The sequence below is a fragment of the Puma concolor genome, chromosome B4 (assembly GCF_028749965.1).
Source record: "Puma concolor isolate L17-30 chromosome B4, mPumCon1.1.hap2, whole genome shotgun sequence".
NCBI lineage: Eukaryota > Metazoa > Chordata > Mammalia > Carnivora > Felidae > Puma > Puma concolor.
In genome coordinates, this window is record NC_141673.1 from 70582637 (window position 1) to 70606357 (window position 23721).

The following is a 23721-nucleotide window of genomic DNA, read 5'->3' on the forward strand; positions in this document are numbered from 1 at the left end:
AGAAAGAGCATACAAAAAGAAAAGAATAAGTTGCTGTACTACCCACATGTGATGTGAAGCTGTCAGGCCACAAAATGGCAGAAGCACTTTCTAAAAAGGTGGAGAAGTTCTTTTGTGCATGATGCAAGGGAAGGGTCACTAATATTGTCTGCTTTATGCCATCTATCTTAGAAAAGTCATTCCTGATTTTTCCATCAAATGCCATCTTGCCCTACCTTGAACTCCATTTTCACTTTTTTTTTAAAGTTTATTTATTTTGAGAGAGATAGAGACAGCGCAAGTGGGGGAGGGGCAGAGAGAGATGGAGAGAGAGAATCAGGAGCAGGCTCTGTGCTGCCATTACAGAGCCCAGCGTGGGGCTCGAAGCTACGAAACCATGAACTCATGACCTGAGCTGAAAGTGAGTGGGATGCTCAACCAGCTGAGCCACCCAGGCACCCCACGTTTTCACTTTTTAAAATAGTTCTTTTAAGTGACTCTTTTACCTTATACTTATTGCTTACACTGTTCAAAATGCCTTCTGTATATTAATTCAGTCTTCACAACAAGCCCTGCTCATTACACAGTTGAAGAACTGAAACAGAAAGGTTATATGACTTGCAAGTTGGAGCTGAAGTCACACCAGAGTAACCCTTGGGTCCATGTTCTTACCCACCATGTTATATACTGAGTGGATTTCACACTTATTTTATACTCCTTCCAGATTACAAACTTCTGAGAAGTTGGCCACTATGTCTTCTCATATTTGTATCTCCCATAAAATCTAGCTCAGTATCTTGTGCATAACAGATACTCAAGAAATGTTCACGTGTAAATTTAAATTAGGCCAAGTCTATTCAGTGTCTGGATCTCTTCCATATCATGGTTTCCATGAAAAGAGGTTCATTTGGAAAACTAGAATCCTGAATAGATGTAAGTACAAGAGGGAAACTGACAAATGCTGGTTCTGGTGGTTCCAGCCTTCATCATAGGTGCTTCTTTACTCCCTAGAATTCACCCACCAGCCACAAAAATGTGCACTTGGGTGAGATCTCAAGTGTTTTCACCAAGAATAGCTTGAAGTGTTACTCTCTTCAAGAGTATTTGTATTTTGGGGCACCTGGGTGGCTTAGTCAGTTAAGTATGTGACTTTGGCTCAGGTCATGATCTTGTGGTTCGTGAGTTTGAGCCCTGCATCAGGTTCTGTGCTTACAGCTCAGAGCCTGGAGTCTGTTTCAGATTCTGTGTCTCACTCTCTCTCTGTCCCTCCCCTGCTTGTTCTCTCTCTCTCTCTCTCTCTCAAAAATAAATAAACATTAAAAAGATTTTAAAAAAAGAGTATTTGTATTTTTACAGGAATTAATCATTTTAATAATTTTTGCCATCAGTCAATAGATGAGGAAGGTATTTATTTGTGCAGAAGAGCTAGCCCCAAACTGCAGAGACTATACCCATTTTTATTTAAAATGTCATTTTATAGGTCTGTTGGTAACTTTGGCACTTATTTGCACACTCTCTATATACAAATACAAGATTAATTAAAAGCAAATAAAAGCTTTAATCTTCAAATTTAAATCTGGAAGTTCTGAAATAATGTAGCCATGTTGGTATTCATTTGCTTGGAGGAAATTCTGCTACATAAGAATTTAAATTTAATTTTGCCTTTTTATTATGTGATATGTGCACCGCAAGCCTGTGGGCAATAGATGAGCTTTAATAAAGCTAAAAATAAATAAAATAGGCATGTTAATAAACCTTGTAGCTCATTAAACATTTGGACTCACTGAATATATATCTATTAATTTTAGATGAGACTACATTAGGAAACCTTTGTTACACGAAGGTTGTAATTAAGTGAATAATATATTCAAATTCAATACAAAACATCTTCCACATCTTTTCACTGGCAATTCTTTAGTAAAAAATTTCAAGGAAATGAAAGACTTAAAAAGTAATGATTAACTATGCAAATATAACAATTCACGTTCTTTGTAAAGAATTAAAAATTAAAAGATATGTCCAAATGGATTCTCTTCTCACATCTCATGATTATCTTCTTAATCTATGCTAGCATTTGTGATTTCGTTTTATTAAGAAAGTGCACTTGTCTCTTAACCCTTTTTATTGTTCTGTTCCATTTGTATATTTGAAAATTTCCTCTTAGCTTCTATTAAAATACATGCCCTCCAACTTCTTTTTTTTCCCCCCTCTGTGAAATATTCCTCTTTCGAGAAGCTCTCTAGTTTCTGACCTAAGGTTAGTCCATATGTAAACACTTTATTTTGAGAATCATTTTTTTGTACTACCATCAATTATCCATGAAAATAAACATCAGCTTATGAGTGTATAACTATAAAAAAATGAACATCCTTTTCTGTTTTTGTGGTTGTTGCTGTTTGGTTTCCTTTGGAATTTGGGTTTACTTTTCACATTGAATTGTTTTTGTTTGCTAGAGCTGCTGTAACCAAGTACCACAAATTGAACGTCTTTTTTTTTTTTTTTAATTTTTTTTTTCAACGTTTATTTATTTTTTTTTTGGGACAGAGAGAGACAGAGCATGAACGGGGGAGGGGCAGAGAGAGAGGGAGACACAGAATCGGAAACAGGCTCCAGGCTCTGAGCCATCAGCCCAGAGCCCGACGCGGGGCTCGAACTCCCGGACCGCGAGATCGTGACCTGGCTGAAGTCGGACGCTTAACCGACTGCGCCACCCAGGCGCCCCTGAACGTCTTAAACAACAGAAATTTATTGTCTTACAATTCTGAACCCTAGAAGTCCAATATCAAGGTGTTGGCACAATTTGTTTCTTCTGAGGACTGTTTCAAGCCACTCTCAAAGCTTCTGATGGTTTATTGGCCATCTTTGGTGTTCCCTGGCTTATAGATGTATCACTCTGATTTCTACCTTTCTGTTCATGTGTTGTTTTTTCTTGTGTGTGTGTGTGTGTGTGTGTGTGTGTGTTCAGATTTCCCCTTTTTATTAAGGATATAGTTGTATTGGATTAAGGCCCACCCTAATGGCCTCATGTGATACCATGATTTATAATTAGAAATATATATTTGGTCCCTGTTTCTGGTGCAGAGCTCCTAAAACCTTCAGAATTTCCTAAGTGATGGGAGCAGTAAAGGTGTCTTTTGTTATATTAAGGAGATGACTTCTGGAAGGCACTTAAGGATGGAGGCTGGTTGCCTGTGGAGCCAACCATGTGATTAAAAGATTGGAACTTTCTCAACTTCTGGAGAGGTGAGAGGGGCTGGAGGTTGAATCCATTACCAGTGGTCAATGAGTTAATCAATCATACCTATGTAATGAAGCCTCTATAAAAACCAAAAAGGTATGAAGGTCAGAGAATTTACAGGTAGGTGAACATGTAGAGGTGCTGGGAAAGTGACATGCTTGGAGAGGGCATTAAAGTGCCACACCCTTCCCCCACACCATCTCCTATGCATCTCTTTTATGTGGCTGTTCCTGAGTTATATTCTTTTATAGTAAACTAGTGATCTAGTAAAGAAAATGTTACTCTGAGTTCCGTGAGCCCCTCTATTAATTGAGTCCAAGCAGTGGGTTGTAGGAACCTCCATGTACAGCTGGTATGTTGGAAGTGCATGTGACAATCTGGACTTGTGACTGGTGTCTGAAGTGAGTAGAGTAGGGGGCACACAAGGGACAGTCTTATAGGACTGAGTCCTTATCCTGTGATATCTGATGCTGCCTCTGGGGTAGATAGTGTCAAAATTGGGTCAAATTATAGGACACCCAACTGGTGTCCAGAGAATTGCTTTGCTGGTGTGGGGAACCCCACCACCACACACACACTGAAATTGGTACCAGAACCTATTTGTATCATCTTAACTTGATCATCTACAAAGACTGCATTTCCATATTTGCTTTTTGTATTGTTGAAAAAACTGAGGCTTAGAAAGGCTAAAAGTTGTTAGAGATAGGCAAGTGTATCATTTAGGGTGTTTGTGGCTGCAAGTAACTGAATACCCAAAAAAGTGGCCTTCACGAAGCATTTATTTTTTGTGTTCAAAGAGATCAGTAGGGTAGTAGAGGTCTGGTTAATTCATCGGCTGAGCAATATCTTCAATAACACAAGCCCTTTCTATCTTTCCGTTTTGTCATTCTGAGCATTTATCTTTGTCAGGTCCCTTTAGGGTCATATGGTCATGTCCTCAATAAGAAAGGTGAAAAGCTACATATGTAGTCTTTAACAGCTTTGACATTGGGAATCAATGAATGACTGTTTGGTGGAGTGTGGCATAGGAGGGCTGCTGTTAATCTCCTCTGCGTGCCACTTTGCAATTAATAAAAAGACTTCTTTTGGAAATTAAAGATAGATCATTCCTATAGTCTGACATAAAATCATTAGTGATCAAGGGTGAAAGAATGAGGCTTCCTGACATGTTTGGATATGAATTGATCCAGGGTACTTTTAAATGTACTTTGTGCAACTATGAAAAGAAGAAAACTAGACTTCTGAGGTTCCTCTGATTGTGGAGAATCTACACACAAACGTGCACACACACACATGCATGTTGGTATGCCAAATTAACATGAAGCTAGTGAGGTCATTACTCAGTGCAAATGATTATACAAACTAATAGACTAATATAAAGTACAATAGAAAATTCATGACTATGAAATTCTGCAAAACATCCAGATTTAATGGGTTACTTTCCAGATGGAAAAGGAGGGGCTCATTAGCAAAACAATTTGATAATAAGAGCACCCCTGTCTCTTTACTCTAAATGTGAGACTAACACAACAGAAGATCTGTGCCTTAAGATATAAAATGAGGCATAGTCAAATTTAATTGTAAATATCATTTTTCTCATTAAATTTCAACCACTACCACCACCCCAGGTTTAACATCCTTTGATGCTTTTTGCCTGAATAAATTTTTACTATGACGGTTGCAACCACTTTTGCAAGTCACACTTTACTTTATGTTTTTATTTTTTTTAAGTTTACTCATTTATTTTGAGAGAGAGAGAGAGTCAGTGTGCATGTGTGAGCAGGGGAGGGACAGAGAGAGAGAGGGCTCCTGAGAGAGAGAGAGAGAGAGAGAGAGAGAGAGAGAGAGAGAGAGAGAATCCTAAGCAGAGACCTCACAAACTGCGAGATCATGACCTGAGCTGAGATCAAGAGTCAGAGGGCAAGCCACACTTTAAAGGAAATTTTGCTAAAGTGGAGATGTTTTAGGTAGAGTGACCAAGACCATGAAATGACTTGAAACATTCAAATGAAAACGGTTATCGTTTCTACTGCTGCAAACCAAATGACCACAAACGTGGTGGCTCAAAACAAGGCACTATTAATTATCTCAAAGTTCCCATGGCTTCGAAATCTGGGCATAGCTTTACTGGGTCCTCTGCCCAGGTGCTCACAGATGCATTTTCATTTAGAGGCTTAACTGTGAGAGTATCTGCTTCTGAGTTCACGTAGGCTGTTGGCAGAATTCATTTCCTTGAAGCTAAATGGTGGACAGCTCTGATTTTTCACTACCTGCTGCCTGGAGGCTCCAAAGGCCACCTGCAGTTCCTAGAGACCACCTGCAGTTCCTTGCCACATAAGCTTCTATAACATGACCCTGACTTTATCAGCCTGCAGGAAAGTCTCCACTGCTTGAAGTGTCTGACTTCAGGGAGGGTCCGGTCACTCTGTTAAAGGCTTTCACTTGATTAGGTCAGGCCCACCCAGGATAATCTTCCCTTGGACTAACTCAAAATCAACTGATTTGGGACCTTAATTAAACCTGCAAAAATCCTTTCACTTTTGCCATATTCTGTTCGTCAGAAGCAAGTCACTGGTCCCACATACACTCAAGAGGAGAACAAACTGGATGTGAATACCAGGGAGTGGGAATCGTGGGGCCACCCTAGGGTTTGTCTACCATATTCACCTAGGGAAGGCTCAGATGGGCATGATAGCATTGTATTCTTATGTGGAGTATATTATTTCCTTCAACTCCCATTAATGATTGTATCCTGTTTTTATGGATGGGGAAACTGAGACTCAGAATAATTAGACCATCTGGCTGAGGTCACTCTCTAAAGAGATCATTTAAGGCCAGCTCTGTCTGAATTCAAATCTTGTACTCTTTCCATGTTATGTTACCTTAATCTACTGTAGAATGCTCAAGGAATCAATCTGAGATTAGTAAACAGAAGTTTTAGGGAGATGGTCATCTGACATTTTCTAATAGTAACTCTATTATGGTGGGAGTGAACTTAGTTTCATACAATGTTTCTAATCCTGGCCTGCATATTAGAATCACTTGGGTACCTTTGAAAGTATACTGACTCTCAGGAATCTCCCAATCATATGAATAAAATGAGAGTCTCTATAAGGTAGGCTGTAGTCACTTACATGTTTTTATGTTTTCTTATCAGTAAATATCTGAGGTAAAATGTTTAGTTTGAGGAACATAGAAATGCGAATAACTAGCGGACTGAAGTGATGTTTGAAGGTAAAATGAGACATTCTGGAAGATGGTGAATTCTCCCTCAATCAACGTGTTTCAGTAAGCATAGCTTAGCTGCTTGGCAGGAATGTTACAAAGGGACTTTGAGAATGGAGGCTTGGTTGGACTAGAAGACCTTTAAGATCTCTTCTGACCTTGAGAGTCTATGAGTCTATGATGCTGGTATTCAATAAGTGTTGAATATGATTTATAATGGGTCATTCTAAAAGGTCTCAAACTTTGTCATTTTCTTGACTTCCATACTCCATAGAAATCTCCTCTAGGAAAATCAGTGTGTTGTGGTGAGGAAGGCAGATTTGTAGTTATAATATTAGATACAGTAAGGAGTGCTAGGAAGATGTAATGGAGACGAATGTTCTAGAGATTTTATTGGGAAGGAGACTAAGGAAAACTCACAATGGCCACCTATTTGACATCGTTCTCCACAATATTCTAGAATTCTCTTGCTTCATTTACCCCCTCACCTCTGTTGTAATAATTTCTATTTTTTTAAATATGAGCTTAGTATGATGGCTGATTAATACCAATGTATTTTTAGCTTAGTTAGACCCTGAATCCATTTCATGTACTTGATTTTCTGTTTTCCTTACTATTTAGGTTGTTTTTTATTTTCAACTTTTTTGCCTTTATGTTTTGCTTTTCTTCATTTGATTTCACTTGTCTATTTTCTTTATGAAATTTTAATTTCCTTTCAGCTTCATCTTCATAATGTTAAACCTGCTGTTATTTGCAGTTTTCATGCGGTTAAGGTTGGCCTGTTGATTGCCTAGTGTCTGCTGAGTCAGCACCCTCCAATACATAGTACTTTTTAAATTATGTAGGCTTTTCCAATACTTAAACTTTGATTTAAACATACTTGAAATAGATAGTGCAGATTTTAGAAATTTAAATATAGTAGGTGATGAAATATTACATTTTAGAAAGTGGTGGTTGTGAATATGCATTAAAGGTGTTTGAAAAAGCTTTCTATTGCTCTGAGGCGAGGCATCCTCCAGCTCAATGGTGTCTGCATCTTGTAGAAACAAATTTCAGGGATTGGTGAGGGATGTCATTTAAGAGGTACAATGGGCCAACAACTTCATACATACAATTAACACAAATTACCAAGCAGTGGTGGTGGTGATTCAATAATACTTTCCCCACTTTTCACATCTGTTTCCACAAAATGCAGACAGCAGACTCTTTCAGGCTACTGCTCTGCATTCTAATAGCTGATTCTCAGTAAAGTGTTGTCTGACCTTGGGCTCTGCATTTCTATTTTGAAGAAGCTTCAGACTAAGTTTCAAGTTATTGGAGAGAGAATTGTAATCGCCATTACTACCAAATACATTACTTTCAATTCCCGCAAGTCCTGCCAGTCACCAGTACAATTAAACGGTCACAGAGGAGGAAGGCTAGAATGGGAATTCTTGAGGAACACATTACATGTGTTCCATTTCCTTATTAGTGTTCCGTGGTTGTTGTTGTTTAAAATCAGATGGTAAACAGAAGGATGAGGAGGCATCCATGTCCTTCACTTACTGAAAAGATAAGATAGCCTTGAATACAAAATAAAGCAAATATAGGTAGAGAGCAATTAAAAATTATTGACTCAGACTCCTGCAATTAGTGTCAGTTTCATATCTTTTGAATCGCCTTTGATTTTGTAAATTTTGCCAATTTGAAATTTGCAAAAAGTGCATTATTTTCATCATTATGCTTTTCCAGCCAAGATTGTGTAAATGACTTTTCTTGTGAATATTTTTTTTAAAGCAGATCTCTCCTGTGTTTATTTTTAATGATATCTTTACTGATGACTTCTTTTTTCTTAATGTTTATTTATTTTTGAGAGAGACAGAGACAGAATGTGAGTGGGTTAGGGGCAGAGAGAGAAGGAGATACAGAATCCAAAGTAGGCTCCAGGCTCTGAGCCGTCAGCATAGGCCCTATGCGGGGCTCGAACTCTAGAGCTGTGAGATCATGATCTGAGCCAAAGTCGGCCGCTCAACCGACTGAGCCACCCAGGTGCCCCACTCACACTGATGACTTCTAAAGTTATAGCTCTAGCTCCGACCTCTCTCCAGATTCCAGGAGTGTATTCCCAAAACCTTACCTGATACCTCCGCTTTATTTAACAGCCACCAAGTATTTACTGAGCAGCCACTGTGCGCTAAGCATTACTCTAGCCTCTGGGAATACGTTAGGGAACAAAACAGAGAAAAATCCTGTCCTCAGGAAGATTTCAGTCTATTGACAAGAGACAATGAGTTAAGTAAGGAAAATATATGGAATGTTAGATGGTATTACGTGCTGTTTAGAGAAGATTCTGAGAAACTTCTGGGAAATTCTGGAAAGTATGTGTGTGGGGTGGCTTGTAATTTTAAAAGAGGTAGGGTGACATTTGAACATAGTACTGAAGAAAGTATGAGAGTAAGCTGTGTGGATGTCTGCAGGAAGAATATTTGAGGCAGAAAGAATGGCACTTGCAAAGGCCTGATTGGTTTGTTCTAGAAACAATAAGAAGGCCAGGAAGACTGAAATGGAACGGGGGAGGAAGAGTAAGATCAGAGGGCTAACATGGACCCGATTATAGAAGGATTGGCAAGGACTTTAGCTTTTACTTCAAGCATAATGGGAAATGTCTGAGGTTTGGAAACAACTCCGAGTGAAATGGTCCATCTGACTTATGCTGTAATGGGATCACTCGTTGGATGCTGTTTTGAGCATAGACTGAAGGGAAGGACCGTAACGGGGAGACCAGTTCGGATGATGGCTTGGACCAGAGTGGGTGTGAGTGGTAAGTGGTCAGATTCTGGACATACTTAGATGAGGAGCAGAGAGGATATAGTGGGCAATTGGATGTGGGACGTGAGAGAAATGACTGCCAGGTTTTTGACCTGAATGTTCTGAATGATCCAACTAACATTGGCTGAAATGAGGAACGGGTTTTTATACAATCTAGAGGAAAAAAAATCTTTTAGGTTTTATTATTATAAAATATCTGTGAAAAGACCTCCCAGTTTTAATCCTTGAAACTCGAGTTCTTAAACTCTTTCTTACAATTTTAATTTTAAGGTAATTTTGAAGGCCTTTTTTTTTTTTTAATTCTGTCAAGAAGGTACAGTGAACTGAATTTTTAAGCAGCTATGATTTCAATGTGAATCAGATCACTTTTTAATAATAATATGTTAATGTTTATGAATTTTTTATCATATTAATATTTTTGGAATTTCTTTGGTAAATTCACAACTTTTTCTAACTCGAAATGTAATGCTTAATCCTACCTTGACCTTCCAATTATCTCTGGCTTCTATATGTTACTATATCATAATTCATCTTTGTTTCTAACACTAGTTTGAAAGCTGACCTTTTAAAATAACATTTTTTCTGAATGCAAAAATAATACATACTGATTTTGGACAACTTGAAAAATAAGAAAAAGTATAAAGAAGAAACTAGCATTTGCCTTTATTCCTTCATCCTGCTGTAATATTTTTGTATCCTGATTTTTCCAACCAATATGTGGAGAAAATAATGAGAGCTAGGAGACCACGATGCACTACCTAAGGTAGAGATGGATATTTCAGTAAGGTTTCTCACTTAAAAGAAGATCCCAAATGGTCTTGTGTTTACCTCATTTTCACCAATCTCTAAATAGGCTGCTGATTTATTACAAAAATTTCCCAGAGTAAATGTGCAACAAAATACTTTAGGAAAGGAAAGAAGAATATTCCCTCTGACCCTGGCATATATATTTTATTTATTTAACAAAGCACATTGTCCTTACTTTATGTCAGGGACTGTTCTAAACACTTTATAAATACTAACTTACTCAATTTACCTAATCATCAGAACAACCTCTGAGTTAGGTACTGTTACAATTCACATTTTACGGAGGGGAAAAGTGCAGCACAGATTGGTTAAGTAATTTGCCCAAGATCACACAGCTAGTAAGTGGAACAGCTATGGTTTAATCCCAGGCAGTTTGGCTTCCGAGTCTCCACTCCTAACTACTACTACACCATGATGAATGTGGATCCTTTGCAGTAAGAATCCAAGTTCATTTTTGTTTTGTTCAGATTAACCCAGTATGCATCTAATATTAGTTTTGTTCATATGACCATAATCTGAATTTATGAGGCTCGTGTACTTTTATGCACTATTAGGCTTAGCATGTAGAAGGTACTAAATAAATGTTTATTGGGTGGAGGAATAGATGTATGGTGTCATGTTGTGGGAAACATTGCAGTGATTTCCCCATTGCCTCAGCAGCAATTTTAAGAGTACATTCCCACAGAACATTAGTTCTCTAATATGCTTCTTAAAAAAGGGGGTTCTGTGATCAAATTAGTTTGTAAAACTGCATATGCTATTTTGCTTTTGAGATTCACAATGTGTATTGGGATATTAAGAAGTGTAGAGGGGTGCCTGGATGGCTCAGTCAGTTAAGCGTCAGACTCTTGATTTTGGCTCAGGTCTTGGTCTTCCAGTTTGAGAGACTGGGCCCCGCATGGGGCTCTGCTCTGACAGTGGGGAGCCTGCTTGGGATTATCTCTCTCCTTCTCTTTCTGCCCCTCCCCACTCACGTGGAGCATGCATGCTCCCTCTCTCTGTCTCTCTCTCAAAATAAATAAACATAAAAAAAAAAAAAAGAAATTCAAAGAAGTCCTAGAGTAAAGAAATCCTTTAAATTTTGTTTAACCTTATCAGAGGTGCCATGTTTTTTTCGTGTTATATCCATCGACATCCGATACAGCTAATATTCTGTGAGACACACTTTGGCAAGTAACTGCTTAATAGGATGAAATGTGAAGTCTTAAAAGCAAATGACTTACGAGGCTACATTTCTGGTTTCATTTTACAAATTCGTCATCCATTGTTTCTCTTTATAAATCAGACCTTTCTCTTCACCGTTAACTAAAATGTGCTGTGCATTTTCATTCCTCTAGATTTTGCTGATCCTCTCCCCTCTACATCCCCTTCCTTCCTAATACCACCGTCTCCCAGCACACACATGTGGCAGGTAGACCTCCTTCAATCTGAACTCCAACTCAGTCCTCAAGGGCCAGTTCAAATGTCACCCATGACCCTGCCTTACTTACTCTCTCAGAAAGATTTACTCACCCCCTCCTGCTGGTCCCCTAGCATTTTATGTACAAATATATATTGTACATGTATATTTTGCTTACATGCATGTCTTGCCCTCTAGTTTATGGGTGACCTGAAGGCAGGGATATGTCTTTTAGTCATATTTGTTTCCCCAGCAACTGATCACATAGTTAAATATCCAGTCTTGACAGACAGGCATCTTCTCTAGCTTTCATTTACTTTTAATTTGATGCATTCACCCAAGCCAAGGCACCTGCAAGAGTTTTGTAGTTTTCTTTTTTTGGGTGGAGGGAGGCAACAAACAGATACATTTGCTTTTTTTGTGGTGTTTCATCTATTTCTCTTTGTGAACGATTGGAATTTGTGAATATGATTTAAAATCTACTGAAATATTTAGTGTTTAACTGCTGCTGAATCACAATGCCATCATATAGCTGCATGGTCACCCCTAGAAATATATGTTATTTCTTAATAGTCTCCTTAAGATGGAATGAATGTAATCAATGTTCAGAATGATCAAAATAGTTTTCTGAAACCTGCAGATTTCCCTGTTGACTTACAGTAGTTAGAATACTCAGGGAAGGAATAATCTCATCTTAAATGGTTCAATCATTTCCTTCCCTATTCCTTCTGATCCCACATTTGAGAAATAGTACTTTATTTTTAAAGATAGCTGCTTATTTACTTTTTAAACTTCCTTAATAGAACATTATATTGATTTAATAATTTCTCTTATGTGCTCTTTGTATAGGTGTTTTTTATGATCAAATACTTTAAGAGTAAATCTAAATATAATGTGTCAGCTGATTCTTCTTTCAGGGCAAGTAGAAATACATTCATCGTATGGGTTCTTTTTTGAAGGACTCCTATAGATTGGAAAGGTATGATCCAACCTTAAATATATCAGGATGATTTACCTGCTAATTAATATATCCTTTTTTATTCTTCATTGTTGAAATAGCTCTCAATTATCTTTCTTTTCTGTGTAGTCATTAATACTCTGTAAAAGGAAAAAGCAGGTTCCCATTTCTTATGATGAAGACCCATCTTCAGTATCCCAAAGTTCATCAACTCACTTACTTTAGACTCTTTGTTGAATGTAGACTTATTTATTCAATGTTTTAACTCCTGGCTCACTTTCACATCTTCAAATACTGCTCCGGCCATGATTCTTTAATGAACACGATCTTTCTACCACTCGAGCCACTTGGTTCCTTGACATCCTTTATTTCAGTGAGCTTGTCCTCCACCCTCCCTCAGACATATCCCTGTGTTCATTCAGACCTTATAATAACTAACAGCTGCTGTAATCTCACTTGTAAGCATCCTTCTCTTGCTATAAAGTCTTATTTCCACTTTACTTTCTAATACCCTTGATTCAACAATTCTTTGACCTCTACTTCCCTACTATTCCTTATTTCCTTCATTTTTTACTGTCATGTAAATTAAATTTCATGATTAACCACTGTATTATTCCTTTGCAAATACTCTACTGGGCCATCATAAGACTGGTTAAATATAACTCTTCTTCTGTTCCTAATCTAGTCTGCATAGCTTCCCAGACTTATTGGTCTCAATTCAAATTCCTGATCACTATATTTGAGTAGACTTATAACGATGCCTGGCAATCATATTTCCCCAGGCCACTCACACTTCCATAGTTCTAGTTGCTTATTTCATACTTTCACCTCCTTCTCCAAAGCTCCAACCTGTCTACTCCATCCTAACTTTAAGCAGATGATGACCTTTCTTTCTATTCCACTGAGGAAATAGAAGCAACCAGAAGAGAACCACCACATTTAACCACTTTCTGCCTTTGTGCCTAAGCTCTGTTGTCTCTTTTGTTAGTATAGATAAAGAAGTATCCACAATCCCAGTAAATGCCAACTGTCTACTTGTGGATTTGATTTCTCAAATGTGCTTAAGAACATCCCGGCAGTGACTTTCCCTCTTTTCTTCTAATCACTAGTTTTTCCTCCCTAATGGTTCTTTCCCACCATCTTACAAACATACTGTTACAGTCCCATCTTTAAGTTTGAAAACAAAGACAACCTCCTTTTATCCTACTCTCCCTCCCCTCCTGCTACCACTGCATTTCTCCCCTTCCTTTTATAGCAAAATTATTCCAAAAAGTTATCTATCTTCATTGTCTTGGATTTCACTGTCTTCATTTTCTATTGAAACATTCTAATCAGGCTTCTGCTTCCATCATTCAACTGAAATAGCTCTGGTCAAGGTTACTAATGATCTCCATGTTGCTATCTTCAAAGATCAAATATCAATCCTCATTTTATTTGACCTACGAACAGCAGTACTTGACCTTCCATGACCCTACCCTCTGTTGGTTTTGCTCAGAATTCACTCACCTCTTGTTCTCAGTGCATTGCTATGTATTTCTCTTCTTTTAAAGCTCTTAGTGTCAGAATGCCCCAGAACTCTTATTATTCTCTTTGTCTATTCTCATAGTTTTTGTGATGTCATTTAATCTTATGGGCAGACATGTCATATTCATGCCAATGACTTCCAGGCTTATATTTCCCATGTGTGCCTTTCTTCTGAATCCCCATCATATAACTCCAGCTGCCAGCTCATTGTCTCCACTTTGGATGCCCAGCACTCATCTTAAGTTTAATGTATCCCAGACTTACCTTTTGATTCCTGCTTCTCTTTCCCAAACCAGTTCTTCTTCTAGTTTTTCCATTTCAGTAAATGCCAATTTTATCCTTCTACTTGTCCAGGTAAAATATCTTAAAGTCCTTCTTGAGTCCTCTCTCTTGTACTTCATATCTAATCTATCGGTAAAGGTGCCATCTTCTCTGTATATTGTATATATTCAGAATCTCGCCACTTCTCACAATATCTACCCACTGTTACCCTGGTTTGAACCATCATGTCTCACCTGGATTATTGGAATCATCTCCTGACTGCTTTACCCATTTCTCCTGTCATTGTCAACACACAGCAGGCAGAATTAAATGTTTTAACTCTAAGTCATGTAATATCACACCTCTGTTCAAAATTCTTCAGTGACTGAGGCACCTGGGTGGCTCAGTTGGATAAGCGTCTGACTTCGGCTCAGGTCATGATCTCACAGTTTGTAGGTTTGAGTCCCGCCTCAGGCTCTGTGCTGACAGCTCAGAGCCTGGAACCTGCTTCCGATTCTGTGTATCTACCACCTCCGCTCCCCGCCCGCTCCTCTCTCTCAAAAATAAATAAACATTAAAAAAATAAAAAAAAAAAATCTTCAGTGACTTTCCATTTCATTTAAAGAAAAAGCCAAAGTTCTTACAGTGATTCACAAGGCTCACATGATTTGGTGTCCTGTCAGGTCTTTGGCCTTGTCTCCTCTTGCTCTCCCCCGAGTCCCAGTCATACTACTGCTTCTCCGGCACACTGTCCTCCTTCTGTTCCAGGGTGCCCAAAACATTCCTACCTCGATACATTTGCTGTTTCTTCTGCTAGAGACCCTCTTCTCTAAGGTATCATCACGGTCACCTCCTTGCCTCCTTTAGGGCTTGACTCTAATGCCCATCTTTGTAAGGCCTTTACTAAACACTGTATTTAAAGATTTTATTTTATTGTTTTATAATGCTTAATACTATCTACCTACTGGGTAATTAATTGTACTTCATTTAGTTTGTTATTTGTCTCCTTCTTTTCCCCACCAAAATTAGCCTCTGCAAGGGTAGCAATTTTTGTCTTTTGTCCATTGGCATTCACCGATACCTGGTACGTAGTAGACCTTCATTGAACTTTTAGTAAATGAATATGTGTATGATGATCACACCAAAGGGCTAGCTATTTGTGAGGATCCAGACCAAATTTCTCTCCAGTAGAACCACAGCTGGGGCTATGAAAGCAAGTCATATAATGTATGATTCATTTGCAGAGTGCAGGATAACCTGATGGTGATGATACGAGCCCCCAAAAGATATACAATAATTCATCTTAAAATAGTTTATCTTTTTTTTTTAATTTTTTTTAACGTTTATTTATTTTTGAGACAGACAGAGACAGAGCATGAACAGGGGAGGAGCAGAGAGAGAGGGAGACACAGAATCTGAAACAGGCTCCAGGCTCTGAGCTGCCAACACAGAGCCCGACACGGGGCTCGAACTCACAGACCGTGAGATCATGACCTGAGCCGAAGCTGGACGCTTAACCGACCAAGCCACCCAGGCGCCCCTAAAATAGTTTATCTTAAAAAGTACTTTGGGAAAAAATGTTAAGGATCTGTCAGTGCTCAGATGACCAGATACTACAGAAGGAATTTATATTAATTGATTTCATATCCATTTTCTGATCCCTGTGTTTTCCTTGGTCAGTCTGGTCTTATTGAATACTCATTTTAAAAACCTATACTACTGAAATAAAGCATTTCTCACAGAAGAAACATATTTGGAAATTAGAATAATCTCAGATAAAATTTATACAGTCAATGGAACATATGCCTGGAACAATAAGAAGTATTAGAAAGGAAAACTTAAAGTATAAAAAATACCATGTAAAATAGAAAATTGACCAAAAGAGGTGACGTACATCAAGAATAGATAGTGAGGAAATTCATGCTCACAAATACAAATACATTAGAAGAAGTAAGAAAGAATATCCTAGGAAAAATATGAAAATAAACTTACATGAAAGTATAAGAAAAAAATGTACATCATCAGATTTTTTTTTAACTCATAAAGATGGAGAACAGTTGGTCCAGTCTTTTAGTGTTCATGATTCTTTTGTCACCTCCTGAATCTGTGTCTTACTTTCATTGGCTAATGCCCCCTGGAGAATTACCATGGAATAACCAAATCCCTAGTAAACGATTGGGCTACCTTATTTCAAAAGTAACGACTAGTGACTCTATCCTATTCCCTTAAGTTATTTCTTTCCAACTTTACTTTTTAGTATACTGTAAATTTGGTTATATTTATAGCATAGTATTTTTATTATTTATAGCTCTGAAAGCCCCCTGAGGTGCTTTGCAGAGGATTAGAGTACATATTGTGTAACTCTTCTGATTTTTAAATATAAGTTTTGGGAGTCTGTATTAGTAAGGATGTGCAAACTAATATAACAAACAGTCCCAAATTTCAGTAGCTTTTATTTCAAGCTCATGTCATAATCCAATGAGCGTCATCAGGAAGTTGGAGGAGGACCCCCCTCCACATAGTCATCCAGAGATTTCATCTTCAATCATGTGGGTTTTGTTGTGTTTTGTTTTTTAAATCTTCAAGAGTCTCAGAACAATCTACTGGATATTTTTGCATCTGGCCAAAATGCAAGGACCAAGAGCACAGAGGTTTCAGGAACCAGACTTGGGAGTGTTGAATATCATTTCTACCCATGCTGGCCATAACTCAATCAAGAGCTCTTCCTAAACAAGGGGGCTTAGGGAATGTATTCTTGTTGTATCTTTAGAATAAAATAGAATTTGTTGAACATATAGACTTATTTTTATTCCAGTGTCTGATTTAGCTTTTTCCCATTTTCCTTATATTTGAGATGTTCAGTGCAATGAGGTAAAGTACAGTTGTTCTAAAAAAAAAAAAAAAAAGCATTTTGTCTTTTAATTTGCTGTCTTTATAGCTAGTGATCCAAAAGAGTCCTAAACATTTGAAAGATTTGTTTTGAGTGCTCCTGACCATACATATTCATTTGCCTCGATTTTGAAGATGCTAAGTTTGAACATTGGAAAACACTCTTTTCCACATCTTGTTTGTAAGTGTGAACTTTCATTGTTTTTTTGGTTGTACCCAAGAATGTTATGATCCATTTTTGCAATGTGTTCTGGGATCTGGCAACCCTGACAGGTATTCAATCAACCTCAGTAGGTGATTATTACTCACAGTCCTCTTGTCAAATTTCAGAGGATTCACAGATTCTTTTTAACACTCTGTATTTCACCAGCACTGTATAGATGGGCCTTTTCATGAAAGCATGTCAGTGATATTTTTAATATTTCTTCGCACAAAACAACAAAGGACATTTTAAAGTTCTCTGATTCAGTCACTCTTGTGCTTAACAACCTTCAGCAGTTTCCTATTGTTTTCAAAATAAAGTCCAGAGTGACTGTGGCTTTCAAAGCTAGGACTTCACTTACCTGTTCATCCTTATTTCTTATTTGTCCACCTTATCCACCTAAACTAGATTTTCATTCACCAGACAGGAAGGAAACATTTTTTTCTGACGTGTCATCTATCTGAAATATTCCTCATTCCTCTTTCTACCCTTTAAAAACTAACTTAATTATCTTAACGCCCCAGGACAAATACTCTCTCCTCTAAGAAAATTCCACTGGTATCCCAGTTAATCTATTGCCTTTGTCCTCTGTGTTCCTCTAGTGCTTTGAATAATTTCTCTCCAGTAGAACCAATTACGTTTTGCTTTGCCCAGTTGTTTTCATGTGTACACACACATGTCTTTGCGACTAGACTACATCTTCCTTTAGGGCACATGGCCTTGGAAATCTACATCATTGTAGCTTTTACTACTCCTGTGTATACCTTGGTCATAGAGTGACTTTAAGAAATGTTAGTTGATTTTGGGCGCCTGGGTGGCGCAGTCGGTTAAGCGTCCGACTTCAGCCAGGTCACGATCTCGCGGTCCGTGAGTTCGAGCCCCGCGTCGGGCTCTGGGCTGATGGCTCAGAGCCTGGAGCCTGTTTCCGATTCTGTGTCTCCCTCTCTCTCTGCCCCTCCCCCGTTCATGCTATGTCTCTCTCTGTCCCAAAAATAAATAAACGTTGAAAAAAAAAAATTAAAAAAAAAAAAAAAAAAAAGAAATGTTAGTTGATTTTGATTAAAATTTTAAATTACACTAATTTCTGTCATTTATTAACAGAGGGCACTAAATAAAGAGATGAAGATGTTAAAAATCTCCTGTCAGCTTATTTAAGGAAGCCTATAGAGCTAACCTCAGCTGGATATTTTGAACTAAAATATACATTTTCTTCTTTTTTTAAACTCTGCTTTGTATTTCATATTAGTTTACACTAGCATATATATTTAGAAACCATCAAGAATTGCTTAGTTGGATGATTTCTGTGAAGTGGCACAACTTTTAGCCTTTAAAAAATGACATTTTTTTGCCTTCTGATTCAGACAAACTAAGACCTGCCCTGATAGCCTCTCTCCCTATCTTACTGAATAGTAACACTCTTTCAGTTGCTTTGACCTACACAGACATCCCAGACTCTTACTTTTTTCTTTCATTGTAATACACTAAATGCTTTATTTTCTCTAGCTTATATAATCAGACTATAGCACTTTAAAAAACCAAATTTAACAAAATATTTTCTATTTATAAATTTACATGTTTTATTAATTGCTGGATTCAGTGTTTACCAGTGTAGTTATGTTAGATGATAATGTAACCCAGTTGTTTACTCCATCTGTGTTGATGTTATAATGCCACCAAAGAAAGATTGAATGACTCCTTTAAGACTGTGACTCTCAAGGTGGAAGGGTGTGCCCTGGGGTGCTGGTACTGGCATGAAATTGAAGGTGGGGGGTGATACATGATTTCATACTACAAACTATAGAAAATAGCTAGCTAGAATTTCTTATAAAAAGGGACTTGTCCTATTCTACCAACCCTCTTCACAGTTTCTTTAAATTATAAAAACATAGCAAGCAGTTTAATCAGTTAAATGAAAATTCAGTATGCAATACCATCATTTTCAACTTCTACGTCATGTTATCATGCTATCTTAGAAACCAGAATGTAATTGAGGTTTAATTTTTTTTAATGTAAACTTTTTGTATAAAGATGAACTTAGATAAACATTTATTTTATTTGTATGCACTAAATGATTTTAAATTAGTATGGTTTGTAAATTATGATATATTAATTATTAGCAGATTTCCAATTAAAAAATCACACACTCAAGGGAATACCTCATATTTCGAATTTTGAGGTTTTACAGAAATGGCAGTAATGCAAATATTGATGCTAGTACATCAGGTTAAGTAAATTATTCTATTAGACTATCATTCATCTATGTCATAAATTCAAGGCAAAATGTCAGCAAAGTGAAATTAACAAGTTTAGAAATCAGTATTTTCCCCATTACTTTAGGTGGGACAGAATTTATCTCTTTGCTATAGAAAAGTAAAAATAAAAAGTAATCCACAAAATGTGAAAAATCACCTGTCTGCTTAGCTTTAGAAGATGGCTTAAATTGGAAAAGTCTGATATATTTTTGTTGTTATTAAAACTGATTAAAGACAAAACTCTAAGTTTCAACACTGAGAAATATGAAAAGAAACTTTAAGTCACAGAATGTTTTATCATCCCAAAACATAGCGTTGGGAACCCATTTCAGGAAGATTGATACAGTATGAATCCTCTCTTTTATTGAGGTGTCGAAATGAGCCATATGGTGAACCTGCAGGGTCTGGTGGTTTAGATATCCTTTTCCTCTGCCCTTATTCTGTTGTCTATAAATCTCTGTTTTTGCTCTTGTCATGCTGTACTGTAATGACTTGCTCACTAGTTCAGTTTTCTAACTCCATATTCCCAGAATCTAGTACAACACTTTCCACAAAGTAAGTTTTCAATAAATTGTTGTTGAAAAAATATATGAATAAGCAAAAGAACAAAGATACTCAAGTAAAGAGAAAAAGACAATATGATAAAATTCCATAGTTTATTAAAGTGTGTTTTGTGACAATTCAACAATGCTTTCTGCATCTTTTTTCTTATCTATCCTTTCTCCCACATATCTGCCCTCATTTACTTCACCTTTGAGTTCCTTCGACTGCCATATGGTCTAAGTTCCATCCCCCATCCCCTACTCAGTCTTTTTTTTTTTTTCCTTCCTTATTCTCCCTCACCTCCCATCCCTCACCTCCACTGTATGACTTCTTATGGGCAGGAAAATAGACATAAACCTCATTTATTCATTATGTCAGCAAACATATTGAAATCTTCACTGAGTCAGGTGGTAAACTAAGTTTTGGAACCTCAGAGGTGAACAGGAATTCCTGTCCTCAAGGAAGATACATTCTAGGTAGAGAAAAGATAGACAAATAACTTTGTAATAATGATATAGTCTATATTGCACTAGAGGTGAATACTGAGTGCTAGGAATTTGAAGAATTTTTGCAATAGAGACATGGGAGCATCCAACCCTAGCTCGCTCACTCTCTCTTTCTGTCTGTGTGTGTGTGTGTGTGCGTGTGTGTGTGTGCGTGTGTGTGTGTGCGCGTGTGTGTGTGCGTGTGTGTAAGGGAGGTGATAATCATGTGAGTCTTGAAAGACGAATGGAAGTTCATCGGGCTGGGTACGGGGTGAGAGTGGGAGTGCAAAGTGAGAGGTGAAAAGCTATTCCAGATAAAGAAAAGGTCATTAATACAGGCAATTTAATTGCTTTTATACTGTTGTCCCAATTTGGCTTCTTTATTCATTTGTTTCTGCCTTCCCTCCCATCCTATCTCACTCCCCTACTCCTTTATTCCTTTTCTTTGTCTGCTTCCAGAGGGCTCAGAACTGAATAGTCCCTAGAAGGAGGAGGCATTTATACTACCAAAGTGAGGGGTCATTTTTCACTTTGCTACTTAATGAGTCTGAAAATGTTATTTTATATTTTTTTCCTAAAGATATAAGACATTTTTGTGGCTCTACTCTGTAAACTGCCGTAGAAAAATTCTGTTCAGTGAACATTTATTGAACACCTGCAGTGTTCCTGGCGTTTGACATTTCATGATAAAAGAAAGTAGACATGGCCTCTGTTCCTATGGTGGTTATGTTATAGAAGGGAACATAGACATTAAATAGGTATAAAGATGACACATTATCATAGGAGGAGTATAGAGTGTAAAAGGGAAGAGAACACGGGGTATTTATATATGACCAAAGTATAAAGAGTGAGGGGAAAGTGGCATGAGACAAGATTGGAGAACTGAGTGAGATATGGATTTGTGGAATTTTGTAGATCAAGGTGTAGTGCCAGTTCTCAACTGTTTATAATGGGTCTACATGAGGTAAATAAATAACAAATGTCTAGCAACACTTATTGCACTTTGATTATTACCGCAATATCTAATTTGTGACCAGTGTCAGCCAATGTGGTTTATAGCTTAAGTTTTATGTGCAAGTATCCTCTAATGGTGCAGCTGCAATGATAGACAAGTGTTCTGGAATAAACAGCCAGATTGAGAAGCTTGTAATTTAATACTTTCACATAATTTCTCCTTCACTGAGAAAGTCTTGTTAATGAGAAAAATGTCAGCTGAACTATACAGTGTGCTTAGTGTCATAGTAAGCATTTCGAGTTATGTTAAGGTGGTGGTGTTTAATTCTACTGCATTATTCTCTTTATTATGTGATGATGTGAATGGTATGAAAACTGATCATAAGAAACTGTTTTTGCATGTTGACTTATAATGATTATAGAGGGAAAAAGTTCTGTTGAGAATATTTGAACGAGGAAAGGATCTCTAAGTCTTTCTGTAAGATAAGAAAGCATTTTAATCCCAACATTTTGTTTTATTAAAAAAAATTTAATGTTTATTTATTTTAGTGAGAGAGAGAGAGAGAGAGAGAGAGACAGAGAGAAAAAGCATTAGCAGGGGAGAGGCAGGGAGAGAGAGGGAGACACAGAATTTGAAGCAGGCTCCAGGCTCTGAGCTGTCAGCAGCCTGTCAGAGCCTGATGTGGGGCTCGAACCCATGAGCTGAGAAGTCATGACCTGAGCCGAAGTCAAACCCTTACAGACTGAGCCACCCATGTGCCCTTTATTTTATTTTTTTTAATGTTTATTTATTTATTAGGAGAGAGAGAGAGAGTGCATGCATGTGCATGCATGCGCATGAGGTAGGGGCGAAGCGAGAAAGATAGAGGGAAAGAGAGAATCCCAAGCACACTCCATGCTGTCAGCATAGAGCCCAATGTGGGGCTCTATCTCATGAACTGTGAGATCATGACCTGAGCCGAAATCAAGAGTTGGAAGTTTAACTGACTGAGCCATTCAGGCACCTGGTTTAATCTCAACATGTTAAAGTTGTGAATTGGACAGTATAAATTTGTTTATATATCTGACATCATTGGTATTTTCAGTGACCTAAATACATCCATGCAAGGAAGGAATACAAAATATATTTCGATAGTAGATAAAACTGAAGGGTAAAATTGAGAGTTAGAAGCTTAGAGGAATAATTTCTATAAATTTTTATGACATATTACATAATTTAACGGAAAGTATAAGTGAGATAATTGATGACCTGGGCATTGCACATCTGTGAGTGCCTTAAAATGTTTGGAATTTTACTTTGTATCAAAAGAAGACACAAGCATCAAAAAAAATAGTGGATCCAACATTCTTTTTAATTTTGAAAGATAATATAAATTTAACCATGACTTTACACGATAAATTGTTGCAGCTGTTTACTGATAAAAGATTAAAGATGGATTTTGAATATACAACATTACTTGCCTCACTTTTGATAAAAATTAAAAACAAATATCCTGAGCTTACTGTAATTCATTTTCTTCCATTCTTGTCAATTTACTTTGTGAAACTGATTTCTTTGTTATAAATGTTAATAAAACAAAACATAGATGTATATTATCCCCTGAGAGTAGCATTGTCATCAGTCCAACCTAGATAATTAACAAGCAGAAAATAGGTTCAACTATTGATATACAGTGTTCATCAAAGTGTGAGGAAAGCAATTTAATACAGGGAATTGCTATTTCCTTTATAACTTTTTGTTTTTTTATTGTGAATGACAAAACTTATGAGTCTAATCAACATTCTCCATTTTAATCTTCAACATACATACTTTCAATAACCAATGTATGTGGTTCCTATAATTTTTTCCTGTTATGTTTGTTCTGATTAGATTTATTGAAATGCAATTTTAGGTCTGTTGAGTTTGTATATCTTTTAAAACATAGTTTTCTAGAAGTTCATTTCATTATACCTTGCAAAGATAAAATCGAAAATCTTTAACCTGTTGGTTCACAATGGATTAGAGATTAAAAATCAGTCTGTCACTTTAGTAAAACTGGAAAAAAAACAGTCTGTCACCATGGTTTGAGAAACACTTATGTAGGCAGGTTTAGGATTGTGGATGTAGGACTAAAGGCAGGAAAAACTTTTGAAAGTTCGATGATAGCTGTTACTCTCATTTAGGATGCTAGATAGACATTTATAGTTAGGGGGTTTT

At 37.2% G+C, this 23721-nt stretch overlaps 1 protein-coding gene across 1 annotated transcript in view; it reads left to right on the top strand.

The window, feature by feature from the left end:
- Positions 1-23721, top strand: part of NELL2 (neural EGFL like 2) — a 400719-nt gene that overhangs the window by 17119 nt on the left and 359879 nt on the right. The gene's annotated exons all lie outside the window — the stretch shown is intronic.